Raw genomic sequence first — 16654 nt, 5'->3', positions numbered from 1 at the left:
TTACATTTATGACTACATGGCGGTACAAAGCATGCTATCCGCACGCTTTTTGTCCTCATGCAAGGCCTGGGTTGTTGTGTCTCACAAAGCGTGGCCTTCTCCTCCTGCGCCTCCTCCTGTTCCATCACGTGTGCTGCTGCTGCTGCTGCTGCTGCTGGGTTACCGTTGCCGGTCCCTGTTTATGGAACCTCTTATCTTTATTACATTTATGACTACATGGCGGTACAAAGCATGCTATCCGCACGCTTTTTGTCCTCATGCAAGGCCTGGGTTGTTGTGTCTCACAAAGCGTGGCCTTCTCCTCCTGCGCCTCCTCCTGTTCCATCACGTGTGCTGCTGCTGCTGCTGCTGCTGGGTTAGCGTTGCCGCGTGGTCCCTGTTTATTGAACCTCTTATCTTTATTACATTTATGACTACATGGCGGTACAAAGCATGCTATCCGCACGCTTTTTGTCCTCATGCAAGGCCTGGGTTGTTGTGTCTCACAAAGCGTGGCCTTCTCCTCCTGCGCCTCCTCCTGTTCCATCACGTGTGCTGCTGCTGGGTTAGCGTTGCCGCGTGGTCCCTGTTTATTGAACCACTTATCTTTATTACATTTATGACTGCATGGTGGTACAAAGCATGCTATCCGCACGCTTCTTGTCCTCATGCAAGGCCTGGGTTGTTGTGTCTCAAAGCGTGGCCTTCTCCTCCTGCGCCACCCTCCTCCTGTTCCATCACGTGTGCTGCTGCTGGGTTAGCATTACCGGTCCCTTTTCCTGGAACCTCTTATATGTATTACATTTATGACTGCATGCCGACAAAAAGCATGTTACCTGTGCAAAGAAAACAGACATTTCCCGCATTTAAAAGACAGTTTTCCCTTTGAAACTTTAAAATCGATTTTCTCAAAAACTATAAGCTCTTTTTGCTAAATTTTTTTTTCCTCTTGTACCCACTCCCAAGGTGCACATACCCTGTAAATTTGGGGTATGTAGCATGTAAGGAGGCTTTACAAACCACAAAAGTTCGGGTCCCCATTGACTTCCATTATGTTCGGAGTTCGGGTCGAACACCCGAACATCGCGGCCATGTTCGGCCTGTTCGGCCCGAACCCGAACATCTAGATGTTCGCCCAACACTACTTGCAGCCTTTGCCCTCCCCGAGTGAACCATGGACTCACTTGTCCATGGATTTTGTAGGTGAGCTTCCCAGGTCAGAGGGTATGTCGGTCATTTGGGTGGTGGTCGACCGCTTCAGTAAAATGGCCCATTTTGTGCCCTTGAAAGGACTCCCCTCGGCCCAGGAATTGGCCGACTTGTTCATCACACATGTTTTCCGGCTAAACGGCATTCCGGAAAACATAGTGTCGGATCGGGGAGTCCAGTTCGTTTCTAGATTTTGGAGTGCATTTTGCCAACAAATGGGCATGAAGCTGTCATTTTCATCGGGCTACCACCCACAGACCAATGGTCAAACGGAGAGAACCAATCAGTCTTTAGAGCAATTTTTGAGGTGCTACATTGCAGAGGCGCAGAATGACTGGGTCAAATTTCTGCCTTTCGCGGAGTTCGCGCAAAATAATTTGAGAAGCTCTTCCACCGGATTTTCTCAGTTCCAGGTAGTGTCTGGAAGATTGCCCAAATTCTCACCATTGCCAGTGGCCTCCACCCCGTTTCCAGCTCTGGAGGCCTGGCAAAAGTCTTTTAAAAACATTTGGCGCACGGTGAGAGATAGTTTGCAAAAGGCGTTTTTGAATCAGAAGGGTCAAGCTGATAAAAGACGTTCGGTGGAGTGGAGCTTCCAGCCAGGAGACTTGGTGTGAGTATCCACACGTCATTTAACCCTGAAACAGCCCTCAGACAAATTGGGCCCCAAGTTTTGATTAACAACGTTACCTATACCGTTGATCTTCCCGCCAGCATGCGTGGGGTAAGGTCATTTCACGTATCCCTGCTCAAACCTGCAGTCCATATGGGCCCTACTCCTCCTCCTCCTGTCCTGGTAGATTGTCAACCTGAGTTCGAAATAGAGAAAATTTTGGACTCACGCATTGTCCAGAACTCGGTACAGTATCTGGTACACTGGAAGGGGTATGGCATTGAGGAGAGACAATGGGTACCGGGGACTCGCATGCATGCGGATGAATTGAGGAAAGAGTTTCATGCCTTACACCCCGAGAAACCTAGTAGGAGTTGTCCGGAGTCCACTCCTTTGGGGGGGTACTGTGATGAAACGCGGAAAAGCCGCTGCCTCTCAAGGTGAGGCGGCTGTTTCCGCGTCCAGCATGGCGTCACAACGCGGAAAAGACGCCACATGCCGCATAGGCAGAGCGGCGGAATCCGTATTGGTAACGGCGGAATCCGCATTGGTAACGGCGGAATCCGCATTGGAGGCGCCTCCCGCACTCGGTTCACTGGATACATTGCAAAACAGTACTGGTGTGGCTGGGACTGATAGTCCACCTAGATTCAGAGTGACACGCGCGCGCGCACAGAAGCAGAGCTTAAATAACAGCCAGAAGGGAGTCAGCTGACCAGGCGGGTCAGCTGACATTTTCCACTACTCTCATTGGTCCAGCAATTAGGGAGGTCCTGGAGAGGTCCTTGTGTATATATACTGCTGGCTGTTCACTTGCTCTTTGTCTGGCGTTGCGAACACATACGTGGGAGCACTCAGACCCGTAGTCAGATCCTTAAGTGTGCCAGGACCAGCTGGAGCTGTAATCCTACACTTAGCTAGATTCTGTTGATAGTTTAAAGTACTAGTTTGATTGTGATTATCTGTTATGACCTTCTGCCTGCCTGACCATCCTCTTGTATTCTGATCTTGTACCTTGCTATTCTGATACTCTGTTGCCGAACCCCGGCTCGTCCTTAGACTCTGCTTCTGCCTCTTGATCTTGTACCTCGATATTTCTGACACCCTGTTGCCGAACTCTGCCTGTACCTAGACTCCGCCTCTGCCTTCTGAATCTGTACTTTATCTGTCCGTGTGTTACGACCTGGCTTGTCTGACCTCGAGAACCAACCTCACTGTTGGAGGCGGTTCCCCGTCCTGTTAGTGACACTTTCTCCTGAGTGTCACTCTCAGACTTACCTTCCTACTCGCAGCCTGACTCCTCCCGCCTTGGAGAGTTCAGGTCTTCGGAAGGAAGCCGTGCAGTACTCACCACTGCACTGAGGCTTAGTCCTCTTAGTGTTACCGTTACACCAAACACTACACTCTACTCTAGTACAGAGGTTAGCTGGTATATCGGATTATCGGTGATACTGCAGATCACTTATAATCTGGTATACATCTGTATTTCCAGTGATACTGCAGATCACCGGTAATCAGATCCTCTCTGTGCTCCACCGTTCGTTACAGAACGCCAGACCAAAGACAAAATGGACGCACGCACTGGTCCTCTGGGTGAACTTGCCACCTCAGTGGATAATGTCAATCGAGTGCTGGGTGAACACAAAGCATTGATTGAGGCTCTGACAGGGTCCGTCCAAACCCTCCCGACGTCAGTGGATGAAGTGCGATCCCCTCCTAGCGCAGACATACGCATGCCCGTTCCAGAACGGTTCTCTGGCCACAGATCTGACTTCCGCAATTTTAGGAGTAGAGTGTTATCATATTTTGAATTAAGACCCCGATCCTCTGGTACTGAGGCCCAGAAAGTCACGTTCATCAAAACTCTACTGGCCGGTGATTCTCAGACCTGGGCATATAACCTGTCCCCTAGAGACACAGCTCTGACCTCGGTAGAGGAATTCTTTAAGGCCATGGCCGTAATTTACGACGACCCAGATCTTGCTGCGACCTCTGAGTGGAAGCTCAAGCTTTTACGGCAAGGCAAGGGTCCAGTACGCGGCCGAATTTCGTAGGTGGTCCGTTACCGCCAGATTTGACACCTATGCCCTGATGGATTACTTCCTGTCTGGGTTGTCGGAGGAGGTCTCCGACCTAATGTTAAGTTTGCCCGAGCCCAAAACAGTCGATGAGGCCATCTCATCGGCCATTCGAGTCGACCGTAGGCTACGCCATCAGAGACAGACTACTGCTTCTGCCTCTTGATCTTGTACCTCGATATTTCTGACACCCTGTTGCCGAACTCTGCCTGTACCTAGACTCCGCCTCTGCCTTCTGAATCTGTACTTTATCTGTCCGTGTGTTACGACCTGACTTGTCTGACCTCGAGAACCAACCTCACTATTGGAGGCGGTTCCCCGTCCTGTTAGTGACACTTTCTCCTGAGTGTCACTCTCAGACTTACCTTCCTACTCGCAGCCTGACTCCTCCCGCCCTGGAGAGTTCAGGTCTTCGGAAGGAAGCCGTGCAGTACTCACCACTGCACTGAGGCTTAGTCCTCTTAGTGTTACCGTTACACCAAACACTACACTCTACTCTAGTACAGAGGTTAGCTGGTATATCGGATTATCGGTGATACTGCAGATCACTTATAATCTGGTGTACATCTGTATTCCCAGTGATACTGCAGAGCACCGGTAATCAGATCCTCTCTGTGCTCCACCGTTCGTTACAACCTCCTTAGGAGAAGGAGATGGAGAAAGTACTGCAGCCAGGGATTCCCTGATGGCTCAGGAATCAGACTGTACTGCGGCCAAGGATTCCCTGATGTGCTGGGAATCAGACTGTACTGCAGCTAGTGGACTCCTATAGGTAAAGTCCCCTGATTGCACTGTAAGGAGGTCTTCCTGAGGAGCAGGCAGCCTTTACAGCTAATGAACACCTATAGAGTTGGTGTCACAAGGAGTACAGAGAGGCGGTTCACTCAAGGGACGAGTGACAGCCAGAAAGGTCATACAAGCCAGGTCGGCAACACACGAGCAGATAAAGTACAGAGACAGAAGACTGATTCGGTATCTGGGTACAGGCAAGGTTGGCAATGGGTAGACAGATAGGCAAGGTACCGAATCAGTAAGCAGGAGAGAGGTCAGCAAAGCCAGGGATCATAACAGGTATCAATATAGCACAATCCTAGTCTGAGGTGTGAGGTCCTTGGTCTCAACACCTGGGAACTAGTCTGAAGTATAACAGTAGTAACACAATAGTCTCCTAATCTTAGGTGTGAGGTCCTTGGTCTCAACACCCGGGAACTAGTCTGAAGTATAACAGTAGTAACACAATAGCACAATAGCGCCTAAAGCGGAATCTGACTAAGTTTGAATTCCCAGTTCCAATTGGTTCTAACACACTGTAAGATCTGACTGAGGTCTGAGTGCTTACACGTGAGTATTCGCAACGACAGACAACCTGCAACTGAGAAGCAAGTCCTATATATATTTGCAGCGTTCCGCAGTGCCGCCCCAGCCACTCAGCCAATCCGGAGTCCAGCTGGGATCAGCTTATCAGCCTGATCAGCTGATTCCCCTTCTGCTGGCATAAAGGTCCTGTCGTCTGGCGCACGCACGCGTAGCTCTCCATCTGTGTGCACTAGAAGGACCAGGCGAACCAGTGACATGTTGCTGTGCGGAAAACGCTGTCGGCTTGCACACGGAGACAGCCGCCCTGCCGCTAGTCCGTGCGGCGGTGTCTCCGCTATTCATTACAGTAGCATGACTATATATACTTGGTGTTTGGTTTTCCCAAAAAAAAAAATTTGTGTCTTGACATTAAAGCATTCAATACTTAAAGGAATACTATCGATTCACATATTTTTTTCAATTGACACAGGAATTGTGTGGGAAGTGCTGCTAAGTACTGGTGTATACATTTTAGTAGCAACTTCTTTGTTTACTGTTAGCAAAATACTTTCAAAGTTTACTGACGCCAAAACTGACGGCTGACTGAGCCATGAGGAGAGGGGAAACTCCCCCCACACTTGATCAGTTAACTCTATGTGTAGCTCTGTGTGTGACAGAGAGAGACAGGACACAGGAGCTGTCCTGTGTTTCTGACTGACCTGTCTGAAGAGAGCAGAGGAAATGTAACTATTTGTCACAGCTTTCATACTGTTATTGCTTTCAGAGTTTGATATGTTTGATATTTGCTTTCTGTAGTCTGATATGCAACTCTGGCTGTGCATTGAAGCAGACACCCCTTCTGCAATTGATTTGTCCCAATATAGCTAAATCCTACCCTCAATAAATTACAGCTTTTGCCTCTGATATTTAACATGAAAAGTAGGAAAATGTTTACACAGCTACTTAGACATTATTTGTACATTGTCATTTTAGAACACTTGGGTATCAATAGTATTCTTTTAACTGTTTGAAGTATCAGTGATGGGTACATTAGCAACATTTGAACTTCAGAATCATACTTTTGCAGTGGTGCTGCATTTTCTCAGAATTAATCACAATTTCTGTATATACTGTAAGACAGATGTTTTACGTTCTACAGAGATTATAGGTTGCATTGGTTTAAATTTAACTTTTCTTTTCAGTTTGGAGATGCTATGTAACGGCTCACAATCATCTAAATTGCACATCATGTCAGTTTCTCACATTATACATCCAATTGAGTCCTGGTGCGTGCCATGATTCATTTTGCATCTGCTATTTTGCAAGTTTAATCAGTAATGTTTTTAATCTCAGAGCAATTATTTGCTTTAGCTATATTTATTTGTAAAGCTTCCTTTGCAACTTTTTGACTAGATGTTTTGAGTCTCAAGCTCTCTACAGGCATTGAACAACTGTTGCCTGAAATGACTGCCAGTGGTAATTTTGGGTAAAAGTAAATGCCTGTTGTTTACAGATGTAGATCAGAGACGGCCATGCTAATTATTGTAAAACAGTACAATTTCTAAAGTTCTGTATACACTTGCTAGTTAGGTCAACCAAAATTATTATTTTAGATTAACATTCATGTCTGTGGAAAATCATGAAATTCCCACCGACAGCTCCTTAGGGCAGAACGCTTCTAACAACGGACAGACAATTATAGCGCTTGCACATGGAAAGGCTGCCATAGTGATAGCTGCATGTGTGTACTTAGCTTAATACTGCTGTGCTGCAGAGCCAGGAGCAAGCAGTTCACATAATGCTGCAGAGGCCTATCTGCAGGCTGCACTACCATACTCAGAAAAGTGTGTTGTCCCCAGATAACAGAATTAAAGTGGATCCAAGATAAACTTTTACTCATTGCATAATTGTGTGCCTTTCATGTCGTTTATAGGGCATTCCTAAAGCCAAATACTTTTTTTGTTTTGTTTTAATACTCTAATTCCCTATAAACTAAACACGCCTTGCCCACAGTTTTTTCGGGGGACTTGGCATTGTAGCAAGATCTTATGGGAGATCAGTCTGGGAAGGAGAAGGAGTAGGTTACTAGCCAGAGATTTCAGAGGCAGAGGGGAGGAGGGATGAGGAGAGCAGAGTGAATTTGTCACAGGCAGAGAGCTGGAGTTGCTATGAGCTTTGCCTGTGTGTAATGTTTACAATCACAACATGGCTGCTGTCATTGTATCACAGGAAGAAATAATTATATTCTGTTGAAGCTGTTTGCAGCTAGATTTGCTATGTTAACTCTCTAATGTTTAGAAAAGATATATAGACAAGTTACTTGTTATAGTTAGTTATTCACCTCAAATCCGCTTTAAGCAGCTGGGTTCCCCAGATACCAAAATGTAATAGCCACTATGCCCTAGGATACCTAAGTTAATGCAAACCTGAGTTGGCCACAGGAAAAAAAAGTTACTCACCTAAGAAAAGGATCATCCTCTTCATGAACGAGCCATGTGTCTCCAGATAAAAAAGTAAGTGGGCACATGTCTTTAGATAAAAGAATCACGTAGTCACATGGCCCCAGATAAAATAATTAAGAAGCCACATGCCTCCAGATGAAGGAATTAAGTAGTCACATAAAATAACTAAGTAGCCATGTGCCTCAAGATAAGATAACTAAGTAGCCAGGCACCCACCATAACATCAATTAGCTATGTGCCTCTAGATAAAATAATTAGGTAGCCATGTTCCCCTAGATCAGTACTGGTCATCCATGTGTCCCCAACCAGATAATAGTTCCATAGTTAGTTTGGTTGAAAAAAAGACATCTGTCCATCAAGTTCAACCAATACAGTAATAGTATTACGTAACCCTGTGAATCTGCCAGATAGCAGTATTATGACCTCCTCCCTCTCTAGATCCCCAGATAGTAGTGCTAGGTAGCCAGTTGTGTCCTTACCTATAACAATAGTTAGCCATAGGTTTCCCTAAAATAGCAATATTAGAAAGTCCTGCCCATAAATTATTAGGCAGATAGATTTGCCACCCAAATTTCAGTACAATGTACTGTCCTGTGACAGCTACAATTAGCAGTAATAGGTCAAATCAGGTCTGTTCATCAGGCATGTATACAAGTATGGGGGGGGGGGGGGGGGCATATAAACTACTGAATATGATTTTGATTCACTGCAGAAAGATTTTGGCAAAAATGGACTAGCCTGCTACAGTACATAACTTTTTTTCACTTTGATTTTCAAGGTGTTTTTTACTTTCTCTCTGTGTAGGTTGAAAATTTCAATACAACAACCTGGCATCCTTTCATTCCTAACACAGTACTCAGTCCATATATGTATAAATATACATCATGATTTGTTTTAACATTGAAATCTTATGTATTTTCAAAGTGCTTTCAAGAGTAAGAGACATGATAAAGTGGGTTCTCCATTAGCTCCAGCAGAACCCAGTGAGAAAATGTTTTTAGTTTCCAAGAGGACAGTCATTCCACCCATTTTTTTAACCTGGTGGTGGCTGTGGCACACTGCAGAGGTTGCTGACTCGATGTCCCAGGGGTATTTCTTCTTCACAGATACAGTTCAGGCTACTTGTACATGGTTTTTAAATGAGCCCCCAACAAATTAAAGGATACCAGAGCTGCAAAAAACATGAAACAGCGGGGAGAGCAGGCATATACGGTCACCTGTGCCAATGCCGAACACTCCCTCATTCTCCTCTCTGCCCCCCACATTGTACCTGAAAGCACCCCGGATCTTCTTCTAAGTCGCCACAGTCGAGTGACTGCACGGGCACTAGCCGGGCTGCCCTTGGCTGGGAGCTCCCTACGCCATACGCATGACATCATATGCTTGTGCTCTGTGCTCCCCACCACGGGTAGCCCGGCTAGCACCTGCGCAGTCATCCCGACTCCAGCGAATTAGAAGAGGATCCTGGGGTGCTTTTTTATGTACAATATGGGGGGCAGAGAGGAGAATGGAGGGAGCGTTAGGCATCGGCACAGTTGACAGTATAAACCCACCCCCCCATTTTCCATGTTTTTTTTTTGGCTCTGGTATCCTTTAAATACTTGATGTTCTGCTCTTATATCAAAATTATTTCTTAGGAGGGGCCTTTTTCTATTATTATTAACAACCTTTTTGCATACTGCCAAATTACACATATTGAAAGATATAGTGATTTGTGGTAGCACCTTGTATGCGATTTTGAAAGCAATTTCCCTGCTCCTATACAATACATTAGAATGGTAACACTACCAAAATGCTGCATGTCCTGCGATTGTGATTTCCCTAATCGCAATTGCACCAGTGAGATCTTCTCTATCCACTTACATTGGCAAAGGGTTTTGAGAAATCGCTAGCAATTAAAAGCGATCGCAAAACGCTGTCAAAAATGCTCTAGTGAGTCTTAGCTCTGAGTAATGTTTGCTAAAATGACACCAGTTAAGACTTATCCTACAAGAGGAACTTTTCATTTTATGGAAATGTCCTTAACATTGTTTTTGGGGTGTGTACAAAGTCAGGTATTGATTTTTAGCCATATGTTTTAATTATTTTTTAATGATTTTTCTGTTTCTATTACATTTTTGTCTGTAAGTGAATTGCTACAGACAATATAATCCACCATGCACTAGGCAAGAGTTTTGTAGATCAGGAAGTCAAGCATGTTTACAGAGCTTTATTCACTGCACCAGTATAAAATTCACAAACCTATTTAGCACCACCGGCAAGAGGGACATGTCACCAAGAAAACATAAACAAGAGTCCTATGGTATTTAATGGCTTGAACTATGGCACGTCCATTACTTTGTTTATTAGATATTGCAGCATTCCATCTTCCTGTGGATGCTGCACTAGACTGCTTGCTGCCGTGTTTACCGAGAGAAAGTACTGAACATCAGTACTGCATCAAACTATGGGAGAGAACTCAATTCATCTCTTCAGAATTGAGACGTCCTACCTGGAATAAAGCATCAATACAAACAGAAGCAAGAACATCATGTAAGTTATGAGATTTATACACTGCCGTGTCCAAAGAACAATTTATAAGCTCATGCTAGTAAATAAAAAGGCAATTGTATCATCAACTGTACCATAAAAGAGAATAACTCCCTAAGCCCCCCATGTCTAGACTCTGGTGTGATACATAAAATCATGGCTGGTTCCCCAGGCTATGCTTCATCATGCTAATCCTACATCCTTAGACAAACAATCAATGCTTTGTAAATTACCCCCTTGAATATATTAGCATTTTTTGAAACAAAAGCAATTGCTGTAAGAATCAATGAAAGGCTAGAGATATATGTATATATACAAATATCAATAACAGAGAAGAGATATAAATAAATATAATGAAAACAGTACATTACTCCGGAACAATAATAAGTGCCAAAAAAGTATTTTGGGTGCATGGATAATATATATACATGTTTTTATTGAACAACTTGCAGTGGCTTAAATGGCTTCAATTTCAATTAAGAACTGTTTTCTTTCTTTTCTTTTTTTTTATTGGCAGCAAAAATACTTTAAATATTAAGTATAAGTCTAGAATAAAGTACAAAATGCATCAAATGAAAGTTCTACCAAAAAAAGCAGCGTGCATTCTGTAGATTCTGGGATATGCACTCTTTATGTGTTTAGAGAGTTTTGCCTCTCTAACTCCCCCTCATCTGTGTCTAAGCACAAGCTGTAATTTGATCTCTCAACTGTGTCAGCTGGCTGCCACAGCACAGCAGCTAATTGGTAAACACAGAATGTTAACAATATTTCTGCTTCCATGAAAGCAGGAAGTAGACAAACTGCTGATTTATTGCAGGATTTGTATCAGTCATAACAAAGAAATGTTTTTCTTTAAAGGTTAGTATGTTGTTGGTTATCTTTTAGAAGTGAGGGGAAGTTCTGAGGTCAGGTCCACGGTAAAGTAAGCCTGAAGTAAGAGGAATATGGAAAGAATGCTAGAAATGCTAAATGTCTCTATGCAAGATTCTGATTATTTTCTTGCCTTCACCCGCCCCCAGGGCCGGCCCGCTCATGAGGCGGGGTGAAACGTTTGCCTCAGGCGGCAAAATTCTAGGGGCGGCACCCGCCCGTCCGTGGGTGCGGGGGGGGGGGGGTGCCGAGCCGGAGGGGTAGCGAGCAGGGCGGGGGTATTGGGCCTAGCGGTGGGGAGGGGGGTCGGACCCCCCCTCCCTCGCCTGGGTCCCCCGATATGCGCTCCCCTCCAGCTTAAATAGGAAACAGCAGAATACAGTGGGCGGCGATGCAGGAAGTGACGTCAGTGGAGCGCACGCTGGAACGCGGAAAAGGTGAGTCCTCCCCGCCCGTGCCTCTTACTATTGGGCATCCGCTGCTTCCTATTTAAGCTGGAGGGGAGCGCAGATCGGGGGACCCAGGCGAGGGAGGGGGGGTCCGACCCCCCTCCCCACTGCTAGGCCCAATACCCCCGTCCTGCCCGCTACCCCTCCGGCTCGGCGGCGGCAATTTTTTTCTAAATTTGCATCAGGCGGCAAAAAGTCTAGGGCCAGCCCTGCCCGCCCCCCTTAAAAAAAACAAAACAAATTAGATGATGTGACTGTACTCTGACTCTGCTAGCTGCATTCTTGTTCCAAGTGCATCTACTTAGACAACAACTAGCCTGACAGAAATAAGGATGTCTCACTATTGTTTTTTATTATTTTAATTTGAAATTACTGCCTTTCATGGTCTGCATTAGTTACAGCCATACTTTTGTTATTTATAAGATGATAGCGCCGTATAAATCACAAAGAAAATGGGAATATTAATAATGTCAGTCCACATATTCTCCTCACTTCAGGTTATATTACTACAAATAAGGATTTTAACCCAGTACAGCAATAATTCCTCAATTTTGCAAGCAAATACATTTTAAATAATTAACTATACATACCATACAAAGTCTGTGCCCGGAGGATTTCTGAATTTGCATGTATATACAGTATATCATTTATTTTTTTACTGGTAATTCAGTGTTACATGTTTTTTTTTACCTCTTGAGCATGGGCGCAACTAGATCCCACGGGGCCCCCCTGCAAAAATTCTGAGCGCCCCCCCGGGCCCGCTTGGGGCCGTTTTTGGGGGATGGAGGGGACGCAGCATGAGGGGAAAGCGATGGCCACACTCGCGGGGAGAGGGGACAGTCCCCCCCTCCCTCACCTCGGGCTTCCCCTCTGCGCTCCCCTCCAGCTTCAATAAGTGTCTGTGAGCAGCAGCGGCAGATACATACCTTCCGTGTGTTCCAGCGTGGATTTTTTATCTTCTGGTTAAAATAACTTTTCAGTACTTTGCAATTAAAAAAGTATCAAAAAGTGAGGGAAAAAAGTACTGTCAAAGTTATTTTGACTATCTTCTTGCTTGTTGGTATTTTAAAATATGTTATATTGACAAGGTTTGAAAATATTACCTAGGAGAAATCTTAGGCGAAAAAGTGAATTGCATATGGACTATTGAATTTGAGAAAAACATCAAACTTTAAGCGGATTTGTACTCAGAAAGTCCTATATGTTCTAAAAGATATGCAACAGCATAATAACCTTTAAACAAAAACATGTCTTTGTTGCAAGCAGTGCATTACCATAATGCTAGACGTTACAATGCAGTGCTAACGTCCAGTGGCATAGCTAAGGAGCTGTGGGCCCTGATGCAAGTTTTACAATGGGGCCCCCCAAGCACTCTATACATAACAATTAATATGGCCCACCAAAACCTGCCAATGGCAACTACAGTGTCAGAGGTGCAAGAAGGGGATGGGAAACAGTTTGTTAATGATTACCACTATATAAAGTATCTATAAAAGTGATTATTATGAGCACAGGACCAACAGAGAGCTAATACTGTAGTTGAGGGAGGATCATTTGTGGCCTATCTGGCCCAAGGGCCCCAATGCGGTCACAACCTCTGCAACCCCTATTGCTACGCCCCTGCTAACATTGCACTGGGAACATCCATTAAGATTAGCATTGCAGTGCAGTAAGCTGCGTTATGAGAGTTTATAACGCAGCCCCATAACATCCCACTGTGATTGAGGCCAGACAGTTTTATTTCTGTGGCTTGATTCAAGATTCTCATTTACGCAATCAACACTAACCATGCTGTTGTAGGTTCGAACACAAATGTTTTACCATTCAAATTAGAAAGTGGTCAGTCACAGAATCAGAATACATTTTATTTAACCAAATAAGTTTATACTTACAAAGAATTTGACTTGGCAGTTGTTTAATGGGTACAGGCAAAACAATACAAGGACACACAGTGTAGATATTACAAGTCAAGGACAGTGTGTAAGTTAAAGTGGTAGTAAACAGGGTGAACAATATTCATTTTCACTTCTGTGCTGTAACGCTTTCAAGTCCTAGCAGCTCTAACATGGTTCCACATTTATTTATTTATTTTTCTTTATATATTGTATTTATAAAGCGCTAATATATTACGCACCACATTGAGCATGGCCACCACCTGAGGGAAGAAGCTTTTCCTGTGTCCGGAAGTTTTTGTTGCGACTGACCGGTATCGCACTCCTGAAGGCCTAAGTTGGAAGACAGAGTGAGAAGGGTGGGATGAGCTACAGATGATCAATAAGATTCAAATAACTCCGACTTGCATGCAAATTTAATGTAAATGGTATGCAGCTTGCACAGCTTGCACCATTCAAAAACAATTATTTTCATTTTACAGAGCCTCTGTTCCAGCAGTATACATCAGCAGAAAGACATTACTGTAGTTTTCATAGTTTGTGAATACCAACAGGAAAGTTTTTCAGACAAACTATTTTAGCACAAAACGTATTATGCTCATCTTTATTCAACATCAAAAAGAGGTGAGAAAATCATTAATTACTGCAAAAATATGAACTTATCATATTGTTGATCATTCATTGGTTACCGAAAGCTTTGCTAGTTTCTTCAGTGAACAAAATACACCCCATTTACTCTCTAGCAGTCAGACTGGAAGATATTATTGTCCAATGGAACAATAAAGCTTTCAAATTTGAAGCTATAATAACACCCTGGTTAATAATAATTACTGAAAGATGTTTCATTTGCTTTGCATAAAGCCTCACTGATTATAGCTTTATCACATGAAATATGGAGCACCAGTGATTCAGCTCAGGCTAGATCTCTGTGCTAAGCACCTCTCTGCTGAATGGCTAGAGAAATAAATGTTCAGCTGCTACAGCTTATGCTCAACAGAAAACCACTTAGCAAAATGTAGTATTTAATAACTTCTTTGGCTTCATTGTTTTTCTTCTAACAGCATTATGGTTTCATCTCTGCTTCTTGTGTAAGTTAAATTTCATGGTAATGTGTTGCTATGCTATTTAAACAATATTACAGCAGTGGATGAGGTCAATTATATATATGAGATAATGGTTGCATAAGGATGAAGCCGGCTTCAACCTGATTTCACAGTGGTAGACAAGAAGAATAGGGCACGAATCAAGAGCTCTTACATTTCCTTTACACCCACACACTTTTTTTTCAAAATAAAAGGATCAGATGCAATTTAACGTACATTAAAGTGAACTGATTCAGTAACCAGTGTCATTTTTACATCAACTTAGACAGTCGCTCTCCATATACTTGACAGATAAAATAGCAGTACACGCAAGTACAGTACGCAAGAAGCAAGTCAGTGACAGTAAAGAGGGAAGGGTGTGTTTTCCACGACATATTCAAACAATGGACAGTCATGTAAGAGGAATGGTATGGCCCCTCCCTATATCCAAAAGTATAAATATCTTATGGAAAGAAGTATTAATTTTGTAAGTGCAAAGTGGGAGCAGAAAGACAGTTTTAGTACATGTGTGTAGTTTAAGTAATACAACTACCTACTTTGTTGTTCAGAAATAGGAAAATCGAAAACTTACTGTCCAGACCACTCCTTATTGTTGCTTTAATTAATAATTCATAATTTTATCTCAGATGTTTGCACATGTTGCACTAGTTCTTTGGTTCTAGGGACAGGACAAACCACAAAATGGTATACAAAAAATAATACAAGGACTCTAATATGAAAGTAGAACCTTGACCTACTATGGAGAAATATTTGATTCTAGTTCAAATTAGCTTGCCAAACATTTTCTTTAGACTTAAAGAAAAGTGAAATAAGTCAGTTACTTACCTACAGGGTGGGAAGGCTCTGGTTCCTTCCCGATCCTTCCTCTGTGTCTTGGTTCCAGGGCTGTTACCCCGTTCGAATTTGTAGGGCATTGGGAACACTCGTGTCCCCTAGCACTCCTGAAGACAGGCAGTTGGATCAAGGGGGCTGAGAGGGGGAAGGAAAGGCTCAATAGGATTCAGAACCTTCCCTCTCCATAGGTAAGTATCTGACTTTTTTTTCACTTCATTTTTACTTAATTACGGTCTCTGAGCAAAATACGTTAAGAGAGATGAAGGTCTTTAATAGATACTTCAACCTTTTAAAGAGAGTGACACAAGGGAAGATAAGGAGCCGCGGTGGTATAGTAAATTAGTAATAAATAAGGAAGTAATGTAACAAGGGTATTTACAAAGTGGGGTTGCACAATTTGCAACAGCTGGAAGCACCGGCAGGGAAGACCTGTCCCTGCTCGGCTAAAGGCTATTCACATTCTCATTCACAGTCCTAAAGTGATCTTATGCAAGAAAGAACACACATAAATATCAACCTCCCAACTGATATGAACTGAGACTGTGTGATGGAGGCATCCAAAAATGATAAAAGCCTGTGTCAGAATTCTAGCAGTTTATTTATGCAGTAAAAGCTGTCATATGTGTATGTTTTAAGTTTTAATGTTCTATGCAAAATTTCATTGTAAACTATAAAGTTGGTGTACTTCTTTAAAATATCGCTCCGGCACATCTCAGCATATTCCAGGCAGTGAAACTCATAATTAGATTATTTTAGTTTAGAAGCTAAAACATTTTTGTTTGTTACAAGCATCTTTCAAATGTCATGGTTATAGATAAGCGTTCTGTGGGAAGACTGGAAACAAGTTTTAGAAGTCACATTAATGCAGCAATCATATATAAATATATATTTGCTCAGTTATTACACATACATATTAATAATCAACACAGTCCTTCTAAAGAAATACATAAATAATTGTTAAACCTATAATTACACATAATAGAATTTAATACTTTGACATACATTTTAAAAGCTGGATTTTGCCAGTGATAGATGAGACAGTAAAACATTTTCATAAGATTGTTTTAATTTTAGAAGATTGTGTATATGTTCTTCTTGCCTGAAGGATGTCTCAGCTAGCTGAACACTGATAATACATGCTATGTTTTGGGAAAATTCATCAACTATATAAAACAATAAGGGTTTTTCCCAATTATTTAAAAATTATTCAATGGTGACCTCTGCCGGTGGAAAATATTAAATGTATTTATTTTTAAGAGACAAATTTATAGAACAGGATTTTAAATATTACGTTTTAATATGCAATTATATCTTATATGATTAATTGTTTTAAGAAGAAT

Source organism: Hyperolius riggenbachi, chromosome 1, assembly GCF_040937935.1.
Source record: "Hyperolius riggenbachi isolate aHypRig1 chromosome 1, aHypRig1.pri, whole genome shotgun sequence".
NCBI lineage: Eukaryota > Metazoa > Chordata > Amphibia > Anura > Hyperoliidae > Hyperolius > Hyperolius riggenbachi.
This window is presented reverse-complemented; position numbering follows the sequence as displayed.